Here is an 18896-nt window from a genome sequence, read left to right as displayed (position 1 = left end):
GTGGAGGATGGCCCAAGTGCTTGGGCCCTGCACCTGCATGGGCAACCAGGAGAAGCACCTGGCTCCCGGCTTTGGATCAGCGCAGTGCGCCGGCCGCAGCGGCCATTGGAGGGTGAAACAATGGTAAAGGAAGACCTTTCTCTCTCTCTCTCTCTCTCTCTCTCTCTCACTGTCCACTCTGCCTGTCCAAAAAAAAAGGAAGAAGAAATCAAATGAGAAATAAAAAAACTTCTGGAAATAAGTGAAGATGACAATACATGATATCGTGACTTACTGGATACAGAAAGAGCACTGTTTAGAGGGAAATTTACAGCAATTTGTGCCTACATGAAGAAATTGGAGAGTTACCAAGTAAGTAAACTATCAATGCATCTGAAGGATCTAGCAAAACAAACCAAACCCAAATAAGTAGGAAGAAAGAAATAATTACAATTAGGGAATAGACAAAATTAAAACCACAACACAGTACAAAAGATGAGTGAAACAAAGAGCTGGTTTTTCAAAAAAATAAAGTTGACACACCATTGCCCCAACTTAAAAAAAAACAAATAAAAAAGAGGAAGAATACCTAAATCAATAGAATCAGATTAGAAAAAGGAAATGTAACAACAGATACCACAGAAATAAAAAGAATTATCAAGAATTACAACAAAGATATGTATGCCAACAAATTGGGAAACCTAGAAGAAATGGATAGATTCCTGGACACATACTATCTACCAAAATTGCATCATGAATACTTAGAAAACCTAAACAGACCCATAAGCAAGATAGAGATTGAATCCCTCCCAAAAAGAAAAGCCCAGTACAGATGTCTTCACTGCTGAATTGTATGAGACATTTAAAGAACTAATTCTATTTTTTCTCAAGCTATTGAAAACAACTGAAGAAGGGGATCCTCTCAAACTCCTTCTAGGAAGCTAGTATAACCTTAATTCCTAAACCAGAAAAAGATACAACTGAGAAAGATAACTCTAGACCAATATCCCTGATGAATACAGATGTGAAAATCCTTAATAAAATACTGTCTAATCAAATCCAACAACACTTCAGGAAGATCATTCACCCAGATCCCGTGGGATTTATCCCTGGTATGCAGGCATGGTTCAACATTTTCAAATCAATAAATGCAATACATCACTTAACAAACTGAAGAAGACCATATGATTATCTCAATAGATGTAGAGAAAGAACTTGATAAAATATAACATCCTTTCATGGTGAAAACTTTAAGCAAATTGCGTATAGAAGGAACATTCCCCAACATGATCAAGGAAATTTATGCAAACTGAATGGAGAAGAACTGGAAGCATTTGCACTAAGATCCAGAACCAGACAAGGATGCTCACTCTCACCATTGCTTTTCTATATGGTCCTGGAAGTTTTAGCCAGAGCCATTGGGCAAGAAAAAAAATTGAAAGGCATATAGATTAGAAAGGAGGAAGTCAAAGTATCTCTATTTTCAGATGGCATGGTTCTATATATAGGGAATCCAAAAGGTTCCACTGAGAGATTATTAGAACTCATAAGAGTTCAGTAAAGTGGCAGGATATAAAATCAACACACAGAAATCAATAGCCTTTGTCTACATAGACAATGCCTTGGCTTAAACAGAACTGCTAAGATCAATCCCATTCACAAGAGCTACAAAAAATTAATACCTTGGGATAAATTTAACCAAGAACAGCAAATATCTCTATGATGAAAATTACAAAACATTAAAGAAAGAAATAGAAGAAGACACAAAAAAGTGGAAAAATCTTCCATGTTCAAGGATTGGAAGAATCAATATCATCAAAATGTCCATACTACCAAAAGCAATTTACAGATTCAATTCAATCCCAATCAAAATACCAGTAACATTATTCTCAGATCGAGAAAAAACAATGCTAAAATGCATATGGAAACACAAGAGACTTCCGATAGCTAAAGCAATCTTGCACAACAAAAACAAAGCCAGAGACATCAGAATACCAGATTTTAAGACATCCTACAGGGCAGCTATAATCAAAACAGCCTGGTACTGGCACAAAAATAGACATGTAGACTAATGGAACAAAATAATATTCCAGACACAAATCCTCAGGCCTACAATCAACTAATCTTTGATAAGTGGCTAAAATCAATCCCTGGAGCAAGGAGAGTCTCTTCAACAAATGATGTTGGAAAAACTGGATCTCCCTGTGCAGAAGTATGAAACAAGACCCCTACTTTACACCTTACACAAAAATAGACCCAAAATGGATCAAAGATCTAAATCTCTGACCCAATACCATCAAATTACTAGAGAACATTGGAGAAACTCAGCAAGACATTGGAATAGGCAAATACTTCTTGGAAAAGACACCAGAAGCACAGGCAATCAAAGCCAAAATTGACAAGCAGAATTACATCAAGCTGAGAAGCTTTTGCACTGCAAAAGAAACACTCAGCAAAGTGAAGAGGCAATCAACAGAATGTAAAAAATTATTTTCAAACTGTGAAACTGATAAATAGCTAATATCCAGAATATATAAAGAGCTCAAGAAATTCAATAACAAACAATCCAGTTAAGAAATAGGCAAAGGAGGGAGAGGAGGCAAGATGGCGGAATGGGAAGGGAGCACACTGATAGTCCGGGGAGAGATAGTTTAATAAAAGTGGAGATACTGCAGGTTCAAGGAAGAGTAGGGGAGGAAACAGCAGAAGAAACTCTTCCGGAATGCGTGATTCACAGCGGACCTGCGTGGAGAGCATGGGAGCCCGCAGTTCGGGACACCAGCGGTAGACTCAACACACCAGCGCTGGAACGCGAGGTGAGCCGAACCACAATAGCCCGAGACACCGGCAGGCAAGCAGAGATAGGAGACTAGAGGGAACGACCCCCCGGGGGGGGGGGAAGTTCACCAGGCTAACTGGAAGAGAGAGAGAGAGAGAAAAAAAAGGTGACTGGTACGGACACGGGTTTCTCTCTCTCCGCTCACTTCTCAAGGGTGAGCAAGACAAAGAGCAGGTGCCATCTTGGACATACGTCATAAGCAGAGCGACCTCAGGTCTGCACCGGCCCTGAGCCTAGCAGAAAAACCTGACTCTGGGCGGGGCGAATTAACAGGAGATTAGGACCTAGTAAATTTGTGGTGCTACTGAACTGAGACTGTGAAAAAAGAGACGGTGGGGGAGAGAACTCACGGAATTCACGTGAGCACTCTCCAGAGACGCTACAATTCCGTAACTTTGGCAACCCAGTGGGAGACTGAAGGAGAATTTGAGCCCACTCTGAGGGCAGAACAGATTCCCTGTGTGGTCCTTGGGAAAGAGCTTCTGATCTCTGGCTCCTGTGGGTATATCATTTGCCTACTAACTACCTCCAACTTCGTTCAGCTGTGCAGAATTACTTCCCTTTTGAATCAAAAAAAAAAAAAAAGAAAGAGAGAGAGAGAGAGAGGTTTACCACGCCTAACCTGGGAGTGTCACCTTTGGCACACCAAACAGAGCTCTCAGGCCACACCCATCTCAAGCCCTAAGGCTCCATCAAAAACAGATGGTCCACTTAATCTAGAGTCATAGTATAACAAGAAAAAGCACCACAGTGAAGAAACCAAATATCTCCAATATGCCAAAGAACAAACGCAAAAACCAAGGTAATAAAAACAAGGAAGTCACCATGACGCCACCAAATGAAAAAGACACCCCAATTCAAGATTATGAGGATGATGACATAGAAGAAATGCAAGAAGCAGATCTCAAAAAATTGATAAGAACATTAAGAAGTTCTCAAAAACAAATTCTTGAACTACAGAAATCCTTAATGGACAAGATAGAAAATCTCTCTCGTGAAAATGAAATATTAAGGAGGAATCAAAATGAAACGAAACAACTAGTACAACAGGAAACTGGGATAGTGACTGAAGTGAAGAATTCAATAGATCAAATGAAAAACACAATAGAGAGCCTTACAAACAGAATGGGTGAAGCAGAAGAGAGAATATCGGACTTAGAAGACAGAGAACAGGAAAGGATACAGTCAGACCAAAGAAAAGAAGAGGAAATTTGAAATCTAAAACATATTGTCGGGAATCTTCAGGATACTATTAAAAAACCCAACATCCGGGTTCTAGGAGTTCCTGAAGGCATGGAGAGGGAGAAAGGATTAGAAGGCCTTTTTAGTGAGATATTAGCAGAAAATTTCCCAGGTTTGGAGAAGGGCAGAGAAATCCTAGTACAGGAAGCTCACAGAACCCCTAATAAACACGACCAAAAGAGATCCTCACCACGACACGTTGTAATTAAACTCTCCACAGTGAAACATAAAGAAAAGATCCTAAAATGTGCAAGAGAGAAACGTCAGATTACTCTCAGAGGATCTCCAATCAGACTCACAGCTGACTTCTCATCAGAAACCCTACAAGCTAGGAGGGAATGGAAGATATAGCCCAGGTACTAAGAGAGAAAAACTGCCAGCCCAGAATATTATATCCTGCAAAGCTATCATTTGTGAATGAAGGTGAAATAAAGACTTTTCATAGCAAACAGAAATTGAAAGAATTTGTTGCCACTTGTCCAGCCCTGCAAAAGATGCTTAAAGATGTGTTACACACAGAAACAAAGAAACACGGTCATCAATATGAAAGAAGGTAAAGGAAGGAAACCAAGGAAGGAAAGCTCACAGCAAAAGATCACAGGGAATTCAAAGCATATATTAGAACTTATCTTTGGCAAATGGCAGGGCAAAGTTACCACTTATCATTAGTCACATTGAACGTGAATGGCCTGAACTGTCCAGTTAAAAGACACAGATTGGCTGATTGGGTTAAGGAACAAAACCCATCTATTTGCTGCTTACAAGAAACACATCTTTCCAACAAAGATCCATACAGACTGAAAGTGAAAGGCTGGAAAAAGATATACCATGCCAACAGAAATGAAAAAAGAGCGGGTGTAGCCATCTTAATATCAGACAACATAAACTTTACCACAAAAACCATTAAGAGAGACAAAGAGGGACACTACATAATGATTAAGGGATCAATTCAACAGGAAGATATAACAATTATCAATGTATATGCACCTAACTACAGGGCACCGGTTTATCTAAAAGATTTGTTAACGGACTTAAAGGGAGACTTAGACCCCAATACAATAGTACTGGGGGACTTCAATACTCCACTCTCAGAAATAGACAGATCAATAGGACAGAAGATCAACAAGGATACAGTAGATTTAAACGACACTATAGCCCAAATGGATCTAAGAGATATAGACAGAACTTTTAATCCTACAGCTAAAGATTTTACATTCTTCTCAGCAGTACATGGAACCTTCTCTAGGATTGACCACATACTAGGCCATAAAGCAAGTCTCAGCAAATTCAAAAGAATTAGAATCATACCATACAGCTTCTCAGACCATAAAGGAATGAAGTTGGAAATTAGCAACTCAGGAATCCCTAGAGCATACGCAAACACATGGAGATTGAACAACATGCTCCTGAATGAACACTGGGTCATAGAAGAAATCAAAAGAGAAATCAAAAACTTTCTGGAAGTAAATGAGGATAACAGCACAACATATCAAAACTTATGGGACACAGCAAAAGCAGTGTTAAGAGGAAAGTTTATATCAATAGGCACCTACATCAAGAAATTGGAAAGGCAGCAAATAGATGAGCTTTCAATTCACCTCAAGGATCTAGAAAACCTACAGCAAACCAGACCCAAATCTAGTAGGAGAAGAGAAATAATTAAAATCAGAGAAGAAATCAACAGGATTGAATCAAGAAAAACATTACAAAAAATCAGCCAAACGAGAAGCAGGTTTTTTGAAAAAATAAACAAAATTGACACCCCATTGGCCCAACTAACTAAAAAAAGAAGAGAAAAGACCCAAATCAATAAAATCAGAGATGAAAAAGGAAATGTAACGACAGACACCACAGAAATAAAAAGAATCATCAGAAATTACTACAAGGACTTGTATGCCAGCAAACAGGGAAACCTATCAGAAATGGATAGATTCCTGGACACATGCAACCTACCTAAATTGAAACAGGAAGACATCGAAAACCTAAACAGACCCATAACTGAGACAGAAATTGAAACAGTAATAAAGGCCCTCCCAACAAAGAAAAGCCCAGGACCAGATGAATTCACTGCTGAATTCTACCAGACATTTAAAGAACTAACTCCAATTCTTCTCAAACTATTCAGAACAATCAAAGAAGAGGGAATCCTCCCAAATTCTTTCTATGAAGCCAGCATCACCTTAATTCCTAAGCCAGAAAAAGATGCAGCACTGAAAGAGAATTGCAGACCAATATCCCTGATGAACATAGATGCAAAAATCCTCAATAAAATTCTCGCCAATAGAATACAACAACACATCAGAAAGATCATCCACCCAGACCAAGTGGGATTTATCCCTGGTATGCAGGGATGGTTTAATGTGCGCAAGACAATCAATGTGATACACCACATTAACAGACTGCAGAAGAAAAACCATATGATTATCTCAATAGATGCAGAGAAAGCATTTGATAAAATACAACACCCGTTCATGATGAAAACTCTAAGCAAACTGGGTTTGGAAGGAACATTCCTCAATACAATCAAAGCAATCTATGAAAAACCCACAGCCAACATCCTATTGAATGGGGAAAAGTTGGAAGCATTTCCACTGAGATCTGGGACCAGACAGGGATGTCCACTCTCACCACTGCTATTCAACATAGTTCTGGAAGTTCTAGCCAGAGCTATTAGGCAAGAAAAAGAAATTAAAGGGATACAAATTGGGAAGGAAGAACTCAAACTATCCCTCTTTGCAGATGACATGATTCTTTATTTAGGGGATCCAAAGAACTCTACTAAGAGACTATTGGAACTCATTGAAGAGTTTGGCAAAGTAGCAGGGTATAAAATCAATGCACAAAAATCAACAGCCTTTGTATACACAGACAATGCCATGGCTGAGGAAGAACTTCTAAGATCAATCCCATTCACAATAGCTACAAAAACAATCAAATACCTTGGAATAAACTTAACCAAGGACATTCAAGATCTCTACGATGAAAATTACAAAACCTTAAAGAAAGAAATAGAAGAGGATACCAAGAAATGGAAAAATCTTCCATGCTCATGGATTGGAAGAATCAATATCATCAAAATGTCCATTCTCCCAAAAGCAATTTATAGATTCAATGCAATCCCAATCAAGATACCGAAGATCTTCTTCTCAGAACTGGAAAAAATGGTGCTGAAATTTATATGGAGGCACAAGAGACCTCGAATAGCTAAAGCAATCTTGTACAACAAAAACAAAGCCGGAGGCATCACAATACCAGATTTCAGGACATACTACAGGGCAGTTGTAATCAAAACAGCATGGTACTGGTACAGAAACAGATGGATAGACCAATGGAACAGAATTGAAACACCAGAAATCAACCCAAACATCTACAGCCAACTTATATTTGATCAAGGATCTAAAACTAATTCCTGGAGCAAGGACAGTCTGTTCAATAAATGGTGCTGGGAAAATTGGATTTCCACATGCAGAATCATGAAGCAAGACCCCTACCTTACACCTTACACAAAAATCCACTCAACGTGGATTAAAGACCTAAATCTACGACCTGACACCATCAAGTTACTAGAGAACATTGGAGAAACCCTTCAAGATATTGGCACAGGCAAAGAATTTCTGGAAAAAGACCCGGGAGGCACAGGCAGTCAAAGCCAAAATCAACTATTGGGATTGCATCAAATTGAGAAGTTTCTGTACTGCAAAAGAAACAGTCAGGAGAGTGAAGAGACAACCGACAGAATGGGAAAAAATATTTGCAAACTATGCAACAGATAAAGGGTTAATAACCAGAATCTACAAAGAGATCAAGAAACTCCACAAAAACAAAACCAACAACCCACTTAAGAGATGGGCCAAGGACCTCAATAGACATTTTTCAAAAGAGGAAATCCAAATGGCCAACAGGCACATGAAAAAATGTTCAAGGTCATTAGCAATCAGGGAAATGCAAATCAAAACCACAATGAGGTTTCACCTGACCCCGGTTAAAATGCCTCACATGCAGAAATCTGCCAACAACAGATGCTGGCAAGGATGTGGGGAAAAAGGGACACTAACCCACTGTTGGTGGGAATGCAAACTGGTCAAGCCACTATGGAAGTCAGTCTGGAGATTCCTCAGAAACCTGAAGATAACCCTACCATTCGACCCAGCCATCCCACTCCTTGGAATTTACCCAAAGGAATTTAAATTGGCAAACAAAAAAGCGGTCTGCACCCTAATGTTTATTGCAGCTCAATTCACAATAGCTAAGACCTGGAACCAACCTAAATGCCCATCAACGGTAGACTGGATAAAGAAATTATGGGATATGTACTCTTTAGAATACTATACCGCAGTAAGTAACAACGAAATCCAGTCATTTGCAACAAAATGGAGGAATCTGGAACACATCATGCTGAGTGAAATAAGCCAGTCCCAAAGGGACAAATACCATATGTTCTCCCTGATTGGTGACAACTGACTGAACACCAAAAAGGAAAGCTGTTGAAGTGAAATGGAAACTATGGGAAACAGTGACTTGATCAGCATAGCCCTGACTGTTAATGAACAACTTAATACATTATCCCTCTTAGTAGTTTTTTTGTCTGTTCTACTTAATATGACTGGTTTAATTCTGTAATTAATACACAGTTATTCGTAAGTGTTAAAAATTAACTGAAATGTGATCCCTGTTAAACATAAGAGTGGGAATAAGAGAGGGAAGAGATGTATAATTTGGGACATGCTCAAGCTGACTTGCCCCAAATGGTAGAGTTAGAAACATACCAGGGGATTCCAATTCAATCCCATCAAGGTGGCATGTACCAATGCCATCTCACTATTCCAAGTGATCAATTTCAGTTCACAATTGATCATAATGAAAGGACTAAGAGTCAAAGGGAGCACATAAACAAGTCTAGTACCTGCTAACACTAATCGATGGAATAAATAAAGGGGAGAGTGATCCAACATGGGAAGTGAGATACCCAGCAGACTCATAGAATGGCAGATGTCCTAAATAGCACTCTGGCCTCAGAATCAGCCCTAAAGGCATTCAGATCTGGCTGAAAAGCCCATGAGAGTATTTCAGGCATGGAAAGCCAAGACACTCTGGCAAAAGATCTCTGTGAGTGAGATCCCAGTGGAAAGAACAGGTCTTCAAAGAAGGAGGTACCTTTCTCTGAAGGGAGGAGAGAACCTCCACTTTGACTATGACCTTGTCTAAACAAGATAAGAATCGGAGAACTCAGAGGGCTTCGATAGCCTTGGAAACTCATGACTGGAGCATAGGGAGATTACTGATGCCATAGACAGGAGTGTCAATTGGTAAAGTCAACAACAGGAGTCACTGTGCACTTACTCCTCATGTAGGATCTCTGTCCTTAATGTGCTGTGCATTGAGATTTAATGCTATAACGAGTACTCAAACAATATATTTCACTTTGTTTTCTACGGGGGTGCAAACTGTTGAAATCTTTACTTAATGCATACTAAACTGATCCTCCTTAAAAAAAAAAAAGAAATTATCAACTCCCAACTTGACTTTCACTGGGATTAAACATGACAATAGGTCTGATCTGATTTCCTCATCATTTAAAGAAAATCATCTATTATTTTTCACTTTATGTTTCTGTGTGAGAGCAAACTGTTGAAATCCTTACTTAATGTATACTAAGCTGATCTTCTGTATATTAAGATAATCAAAAATGAATCTTGATGTGAATGGAAGGGGAGAGGGAGTGGGAAAGGGGAGGGTAGTGGGTGGGAGGGACGGTATGGGGGGGAAGCCATTGTAATCCATAAATCGTACTTTGGAAATTTATATTCATTAAATAAAAGTTAAAAAAATGTGAAAAAAAAGAAATAGGCAAAGGACTTGAAGAGGATATTCATATGGCCAGCAGACACTCGAAATAACCCTCAGGATTGGGGCCAGTGCCGGCATCCCATATGGGCGCTGGGTTCTAGTCCTGGTTGCCTCTCTTCCAGTCCAGCTCTCTGCTGTGGTCCAGGAAGGCAGTGGAGGATGGCCCAAGTGCTTGGGCCCATGAACCCTCATGGGAGACCAGGAGGAAGCACCTGGCTCCTGGCTTCGGATAAGCGCGGCGGCAGCTATAGCGGCCATTTGGGGAGTGAACTAATGGAAGGAAGACCTTTCTCTCTGTCTCTCTCTCTCACTCTCTATAACTCTACATGTCAAATAAATAAAAAAATAAATAAAGAAAAGAAAAAAAAGAAACAACCCTCAGGATCACTAGCCATTGGTGAAATGCAAATCAAAACCACGATGAGGTTTCACCTCACCACAGTTTGAACTGCGCTCATACAGAAACCAACAAACAACAAATTTTGGCCCGGATATGAGGAAAAAGGTACCGTAATCCACTGCGGGTAGGAATGTAAACTGGTGCATCCACTGTGGAAGACAGTATGGAGATACCTCAGATATATGAATATAGACCTACCATATATGATCCAACTATCCCACCCCTGGGAATTTTCCCAAACCAAAAGAAATCAGTATATCAGATATCTGTGCACACATATTCATTGTAGCTCAATTCACTATGGATAAGATGTGGCATAAACCCAGATGTTCCTGAACTGATGACCAGATCAAGAAATTATGGTACTTATACACTATGCAGTACTACTCAACTTAAAAAAAATGAAGTCCTGTCTTACGCAACAACATGGATGCAACTATAAATAAAATTCCACTTTGATTATGACCTTGTCTAAGTAAGATTGAAGTTGGCAAACTCAAAAGGCTTCCATAGCCTTGGCAACTCATGACTAGAGCCTAGGGAAATTACTGACACCATAAACAAGAGTGTCAAATTGTTAAGTCAACAAGAGGAGGCACTGTGTACTTACTCCTCATGTAGGATCTCTGTCCTTAATGTGTTGTTCAATGTGAATTAATGCTATAACTAGTACTGAAACAGTATTTTACACTTTGTGTTTCTGTGTGGGTGCAAACTGATGAAATCTTTACTTAATATATACTAAATTGATCTTCTGTATATAAAGATAATTGAAAATGAATCTTGATGTGAATGGAATGGGAGAGGGAGCAGGAGATGGGAGGGTTGTGGGTGGGAGGGAAGTTATTGGGGGAAAAGCCATTGTAATCCATAGACTATACTTTGGAAATTTATATTTACTAAATAAAAGTTAAAAAAAAAAGAAATCACTATACTTAGTGAAATAAGCCTGTCCCGAAAAGACAGATATCATATGTTTTCCCTAATCTGTGGTAACTAAGAGTACCTAAAATGTAATGTACTGGAGCAAAATGGGCATTTTCAAATTTGATGAGTTTTTCAGCTTTTGTGTGTAGTGTTGAAGAACAGTGTTTTTTTCCTCATACTATTTGTTGAACTCTTTACTTGGTGTAGGATTAACCTTATGAGTATAAAGTAAACTGAAAATAGATCTTTGTAAAAATTAAGAGTGGGAATATGAGATGAAGGAGAAGGGTTGGATTCCAGGGTGTGGAGAGAGGGGAGGATAGGCAGTATCATCATGCTCCTAAATCTGTACATATGAAATACCGGAAACTTGTATACCTTAAATAAAAATTTAAAAAAATTATTTACCTATCTAGTTCTGATAGAAGCCATATTTGCCTAGTTCTGTTTCTTCCACTTAGAAGTTAATATCTTTTTGAATCTAAAAAAAAAGGAAAATGAGGACTAATGAAAAAGTTCAATATGATATTTTTAGCTAAGGTCTTTTTCAATTTTTTTTCTCATGGGAAAAGCATTCTGCATGTAGATGTATAAAGACTGTGCCTGCTAATTTTTATTAGTATGCAAGCAATATGAGATCAAGTATTTATGTTACTTACTGGTATATCTTAATCACCTGGAACACTGCTGGTTATTTAACAATTATTCACACACACTAAATATCTGGATAAACTAATATGTCTGTAATAAATAAAATGTTGAGTGTGAAAATTACTAAAGGAGTACTTCATTAAGTCAGCCTTTTATATTTGTTTGGTATCTCAGATTAGAATTGTGTATCTTTCACCAAATTAACATACCTAGCTTCCAATGTCACCCATTGTGATTAAGGTTATAAGGAATATTTGATAAAATTATTATCAAGAGTGGAGAAAGTATATAATCAAAAGAAGGCAAGAAAATACTAACCCATTTTACTTGTAATTTTTTCCATTTCATCCTCAAACAACCCCAGTAGACATTATTAGCTACATTCTATCAGCAAACACAAAGAAAACACAGAAATAGTTGACTGTCTCTTCTCAGACACCACAAGTAATCATAAGCAGACCAAAAATTCAAATTCCAATGAAGTGCTTTTTCCATCTTATCTCATTATGTCTATATTCAGGAGGATATTCTAGAAGTAAATATTTCAAACAGAATGAAAATTTATGGAATCATCAAAAAACTGTATTAAAGAAAGCAGAATAAAGATAATTTTCGAAGTCTGGGTCTGAGGTAAGCTTTTGAGGAGTTATTGATCAAGAATAGGGTGCTGTGACACTAGAAAAGTCTCAGAAGACCATACTACACACTCATAAATATCTGGAAACAAGATAATGTTGAATTCCTTTATGAAAGAAACAGAGAACATGCTGTTACTTTAGGATTGAAGAAGAACAGATATACAATGTAATTATTTGGTTCACATGAGAAGGCAGCTAAAAGAAAGGGAAACACCTGCATCCCTGGGCCATAGGCACATCTTCTTAAATAACATCCAGCAGGTAAGCAAGTTTACTGCCTGCTAGAAAATGCACGCCCAAGATTCCTCAGAAAATATTTATAGCTACTCTGTTACTAAGGTGCCAACATTTGATCTGTTCTTTCCAAAGTAGGCTTTTAAAAATTCAAAAGAAAAAAAGGCAGGAGTCCTGTAAACAGTGTCTTCTGAGTCAGTTTTCTCTTAATGTCCCTCCATAGTCACACAGTATCTGAGAGTTGGTTGCAGAGTCTGAATTAGGTAGACTTTAGTTTGTTGAGAGAGGAATCTTGAGGGTGGCAGCTACAGAAAGCAGCAGCAGGTGCTCCCTTGGGCTTCTTTGCTCTCGTAACCAGAAGAAGAGAAGCAACGGCTGATGTGGAAGAAAAGCAAGACCGTGAGCACATCTCTGTGGGTGTTCACTGCTCACCTTGCTCCACTCTTGAAGAATGCAAGCAGTCAAAAGAAAGAGACACAGTGCCCTGATACCTGGCTTCCTGCTGCCCCCGACTACCTTTCACCTTCCAGAATTCTATGAGAGATAGGAGACAGAGGTTTTATGAAAGAGGGCCCAAGGTCTTAATGATTGGTAATACCAAAACTGGAGTCATCAACAAATGTCAGTTCCATAATCCCTCACCCAAGATCCCCAAATCCTAAAAGCTTTTAAAATCAAAAGCTATTTGATAGATCTCACTTGACAAAAAAAAAAAAAAAAAAAGGGCAGGATGTGAATTATGCTGGTGAAAATATTACTGACCTGGATTTTTGAGAGGGTATTCCATTAGTTCACAACCCCTGAGATATGGTGAGGTTGTAGGAAGTACACAATATTTAGTATATGTAACAAACTACCTTTCTAAAACCTGAAAAATTAAGAATTTCAATTATATCTAGCTCCAAATATTTTGGCAAAATATGTGTGCCTGTACAAGTGGACTTAAAAAAACTTTATGGAAAATGTAATTAAAAGATAAATTTACTTTTTGTAAAGAAATTTTAAGTCCATGCTGAAATATTTAAACATTTGGATACAAAAAGCCCAATTAGCAACTTTACATATTAAATCTTTCCATTTGTAGGAGAATTTTTTTTGACAGGCAGAGTGGACAGTGAGAGAGAGAGACAGAGAGAAAGGTCTTCCTTTTGCCATTGGTTCACCCTCCAATGGCTGCTGCAGCTGATCCGAAGGCAGGAGCCAGGTGCTTCTCCTGGTCTCCCATGCGGGTGCAGGGCCCAAGCACTTGGGCCATCCTCCACTGCCTTCCCGGGCCATAGTAGAGACCTGGACTGGAAGGGGGGCAACCCGGAAAGAATCCGGCGCCCTGACCAGGACTAGAACCCAGTGTGCCAGCGCCGCTAGGTGGAGGATTAACCTATTGAGCCGTGGCGCTGGCCTGTAGGGGATTTTTTTCAGTAAAATATGTGGTACTGCTCTGAAAATGTCAACAAATCATTTTTATTAATAACAATACACGCTTGAGGAATTTTACTTTATAGAACTAAAAATAGCAAGAACACATTTATAATTAAAATCCCAGAAAGAAGGGAATACATAGGATGTGACAGAAAAGACATTTGAAGAAATAAAGGTTAACCTCTTTCCAAATAGAATGGAAACTCTCAAGCTGCAGGTCTGGAAAGCTCAAAGATACTGAACAACATGACACAGGAGAAATGCCATACTAAAATTGCTGAAAAACAACTTAGCAAAACCTTAAAAGTGCCCAGAGGGAAAAAAGAGGCATGTGCCATAGTGAGGAGTCATGTAAAACTGAGGCCAAATTCTAATCAAAGCATTGCATCAAGAAGTCAGTGCAATAACATTTAAAGTGCTGAAAGAACAAAAACCTCTCAGCCTAGAGTCTGTATCCAGTCACAGTGTTCTTAGCAAGTAAGTGGAAAATAAAGGCATTGTTTGATCTGTGTGAAAGCTACCAAAATCTTGCTGAAAATATGTATTATAGACTTTGCATGATTTTCAAAAATTTTTGCACAAAATAAGAATATTTTAATGTATATTTCCCATGAATATTTTGAAATACCCTAATATAAATATATTTAGAAATGAATACTGAACATCCATGTGAAAATTTTATTGATGTGGGTTAAGCAGTAGAGAAGAAAATGAGGAGGACCAAAAGCTTTCTTAGAAGAGAAGAAAGGTTTAAAATCGATGACTTCAGCTACTACCTTCAAAATACAGAGAAAGAGAAAATTCAACAGCAAGTAAGTAGTTAAAAGGGAAATAATAAAGAGCTGATGTCAATTATTTGTCAAAGAAAAAGAACAGATAATTAAACAGGGCAAATGCTTGTTCTTTGAAAACAATAAAATTGATAACTTTGGTTGAACTAATCAAATAATAAAGATAGAACAGAAATTGCCTATAGCATTTCTTACACAGGAAATATCACTACAGACATATAATAAGGGGATGATTAATTTATCACTTAGCTGAATGGATAAATTCCTTGATAAAAAAAATACCAACACTGACTGAAGAAGAAACAGAACATCCACACAAGAATTTTGTATTTGTTTAAGAAAATGAATTTGAAAGAAAACAAAGCAGACCGTTCCAGATAAACTAAAGATCCCGCCGAGGACGCCCGACATGGAGCCGCCACCGCCGCCTGTATCCCTGCCTCCCCGCACAGCCACCGCCACTGCCCAGAGCTACACACCTCTCTCCCCACCTACCTGCGCTCCTCGCTGACCTCCGACATCTCAGCCGCACAGAAGAGTCGCTACCGTCACCGCAGCATCCGTCCTCACCGCTGCCCGCCGATGAACTGAGCCGCCCCGCCCATGATGTTCCACACGACCCCGACGGTACGCACGCTGACGCTGACGCTGACCCCGACGCCGCACAGGACGCTGATGGTGACCTGGATGCCGCATTCGACGCTGTGTCAGGGACAGCATCGGCGTGTGTAGTGTTGGGGTTGCGTGGGACATCATGGGCGGTGGGCAGGAAGGAAGCAGTGGCAGCGCTGGCAACTCTTCTGCAAAGTGAGCGGTGGTCAGCGGTTAGCGAGGAAGTGCAGGTAGGTGGGGACGGTGGGAGTGAATCCGTGAGCAGCGGCAGCACTGACTGTGGGGGGAGGCGGGGATAACAGGCGGCGGTAGTGGCTCCATGCCGGGCGTCCTGGGCGAGGTAGTGCAGCTCTGCCTTGGCCTGAGCTGCCATGGCCCCTGATTGGCTGCTGCCGCCCAAGGAGAGTCGCTAGCTCTAGGTCCTTCCTCGTGGACGCAGGCAATGAACCAGGCTGCTCCGCCCAGGACGTCCCCGTGACCCGACGCTGCGTCCTGTGCGGCGTCGGGGTCAGCGTCAGCGTCCGCAGCGTCGGGGTTGCGTGCGACGTCGTGGGCGGGGAGCTCAGTTCACCGGCGGTGGCGAGGAAGGAAGCGGCGGCAGCACTGGCGACTCTTCTGCGAGGTGAGCGGTGGTCAGCGGTCAGCGAGGAGGCGCAGGTGGGTAGGGACCGTGGCGGCAGCGGCTGTGGGGGGAGGCGGTGAAACAGGCAGCGCTGGCGGCTCCAAGTCGGGCGTCCTGGGCTGGAATTGTTTCTCTGCCTTGGCCTAACTGGAGCCTGGGGCGTCCTAAGCGGGAAGCCTCAGTGTTCGGAGGTGGCAACTGCAGCGGCAGAGAACCAGGAAGCGGTGGGTGTCCGTCGGCGTCGCGCGCGTGCAGAGCAGCACATTCGTCCGTGGGCAGCGGCGAGGGAAGGACTCGGCGGTGGGCCACTCTGATGCAGAGTCCAGCGGTCGGCAGCGTCGGGTGGCCGGCGAGGGAGCCGTAGGTAGGAGTGGCAGTGCTGGTCTGAGTTTGATACAATTCCAGTTTGTAGTTTTGCTGCCTTTCCTTTAGAGTCTTACCCAAGAAATTCTTGCCTGTATCATTGTCTGAAATATTTTTCCTATATTCTTTCATAATAGTTTCAGAGGTCCAGGTATTTCATTCAGGTCATTAATCCACTTTGTGCTCATTTGTTATAGAATGAGAAGTAGGGATCCAGTTCCTTCCACATTTTTATTCCATCACCACGTACTGAAAAGACTCCCCTTATAGTAATGTAGGCTGTGAACATGTTAGTGAAAATTCAGTTGGCTGTGTGTATGTAGGTTGGTTTCTAGGTGCCCTGTTCTGTTCCATTGATCTGTGTGTTTTGTTTTGTTTAGCCTGTCCCATGTTGTTTTAATTACCATGGTTTTTCAGTACTTTCAAATCAGGTATTGTGATGGTAATTGTATCAGTATTTTGGTAGTAATTATATTCCGTAGATTGCTTTAATATGCACATTTTGATGATATTCTAATCCCTGAAAAAGAGATTTTTTTTCATTTTCTGTTTCATTGATGGCTTATGATTAGTGTTTAGTAATTTTTTTTTTTTTTTACTGTCGAGACCATTCACTTTTGGTTATGTTTATTACTAAATGTTTAACTTTTTGTAGCTTTCTGAAAGGTATTTCTTTCTTGATTTCTCTTTCATCAATATCATCATTGGTGCATAAAAATGCTTTTTGTACATTGATTTTGTTTTTTTTTTTTTTTTTTTTTTTTTTTTTTTTTTTGACAGGCAGAGTGGACAGTGAGAGAGAGAGACAGAGAGAAAGGTCTTCCTTTGCCGTTGGTTCACCCTCCAATGGCTGCCGCGGCCGGCGCGTTGCGGCCGGCACACCGCGCTGATCCGATGGCAGGAGCCAGGAGCCAGGTGCTTTTCCTGGTCTCCCATGGGGTGCAGGGCCCAAGCACCTGGGCCATCCTCCACTGCACTCCCTGGCCACAGCAGAGGGCTGGCCTGGAAGAGGGGCAACCGGGACAGAATCCGGCGCCCTGACCGGGACTAGAACCCGGTGTGCCGGCGCCGCTAGGCGGAGGATTAGCCTAGTGAGCCGCGGCGCCAGCCTGTACATTGATTTTGTATCATGAGACCGCACTTAATCGGTTTCTCATTTCTACCACACTTTTGATGAGTATTTAGATTATTTATCACAGGTTTGATATAGGCCAATTACAAGAATTAAATGCACAGGTATAGGTGTTATCAGGGAAGACATATTAGATAGGAAATTTTAAAAACTTCTGAAGATGTTTTCATTCAGATGCTGTTACCAGAAACAGGAGTACAGGTACGATGACTCTCGCCTGGAGGTTGTGGCCCACAGCATTTAGCTGGCTTTGTTATTTGGGAGCTGCCGAGACTGTGGCTGCAGGTTGTGGCAGGCGTGAACCTCCATTTCAAGTTGCAACCCTAGTGTCTGGCAGGGACCTCTGGGAAGCAGCACCCACCACACACACACAGTGGGCTGCACCCTGGGAGAGTGGTTGGGCGCTCCTGTCTTCCTGCTGGGACATAATCGGGCCTGGCAGTTGGTAGGTTGGTTGATTTGTTTGTTTATGTATTTATTTTTTGTCTTTCCAATGTAAATTCTTACCTTGATTTGATTAAAAAGAATAATTACCAACGCGTTCTAGAATACTTTTAAATTGATGGGTATAGGCAAGTGTATTTGTAATATTTTTGTCTTAGATGATTTACAGTGTGGAGGATTTTTCTTGTTGTTGCTATGTGACAAGTGTGAGGAGAACATTTTAAGATTATCTAAGTCTTTTTTTTTTTCTTGGTTGTTGCTGTTGTCATTTCCTATTTATTTCTCTTGACATGAATTGTTACTAACCAGACCGATATTAGCCAATGTAAAATGATTGTTTTTGGCCTGTACTCTTGTATTAGGAAATCAGGACTTGACTTTAGGTAGGCTTTACAAATGAAGAGATTGGAGAGGAAAGCTAGTCATAATTGTTATAATATGCTAAATGAGGAGAAAGGAAGATATGCAGAAAAATTCATGGAAGTTTTCCTTTAGCTTTGAAAGATCACATAACAGTAGCTTTAGGCTTTCTAACGTCCTTTGGGTGTCATTGCCCATGCTAAAAGCATTCTTGGAGGCGCACATTTGGTCTGGGAGTTAAGTCCTTTCTTGGGATGTCTGTTTCCTGTATTGCAGTGCCTGTTTGAATTCTGGAACCATTTCCAATTCCAGCTTTCCCGGTAATGTGTGTCCTGGGAGACATCAGGTGATGGCAGAAGTATCTGGGTACTTGTCGCCTACATGGGAGACTGAGTT

The 18896-nt window shown here is 40.5% G+C and overlaps 2 protein-coding genes across 9 annotated transcripts in view; one reads left to right on the top strand and one right to left on the bottom strand.

Moving 5' to 3' along the window:
* Positions 1-15803, bottom strand: part of LOC149122646 (uncharacterized) — a 104222-nt gene extending 88419 nt beyond the window's left edge. For 2 of the 3 annotated variants that reach the window (XM_089311712.1, XM_089311713.1), the window contains exon 1: positions 15463-15803. The gene's annotated coding sequence lies outside the window, so the exon portion shown is untranslated. Of the gene's footprint in view, positions 1-12614; positions 13133-15462 lie in introns of those variants that run through there. The other variant, XR_016219101.1, reaches the window with a different exon arrangement.
* A 298-nt stretch (positions 15804-16101) lies between these two features.
* The window catches only part of LOC103350904 (uncharacterized), a 326018-nt gene continuing 323223 nt past the window's right edge, over positions 16102-18896 (top strand). For all 6 annotated transcript variants that reach the window (XR_016219100.1, XM_089311708.1, XM_089311709.1 and 3 more), the window contains exon 1: positions 16102-16236. The gene's annotated coding sequence lies outside the window, so the exon portion shown is untranslated. The remainder of the gene's footprint in view (positions 16237-18896) is intronic.

The sequence above is a fragment of the Oryctolagus cuniculus genome, chromosome 13 (genome assembly GCF_051225735.1).
Source record: "Oryctolagus cuniculus isolate XC-2025 breed Fujian yellow rabbit chromosome 13, ASM5122573v1, whole genome shotgun sequence".
Lineage (NCBI taxonomy): Eukaryota > Metazoa > Chordata > Mammalia > Lagomorpha > Leporidae > Oryctolagus > Oryctolagus cuniculus.
The sequence above is the reverse complement of the archived record's forward strand: the minus strand, read 5'-3'. Positions and strand labels throughout refer to the sequence as shown.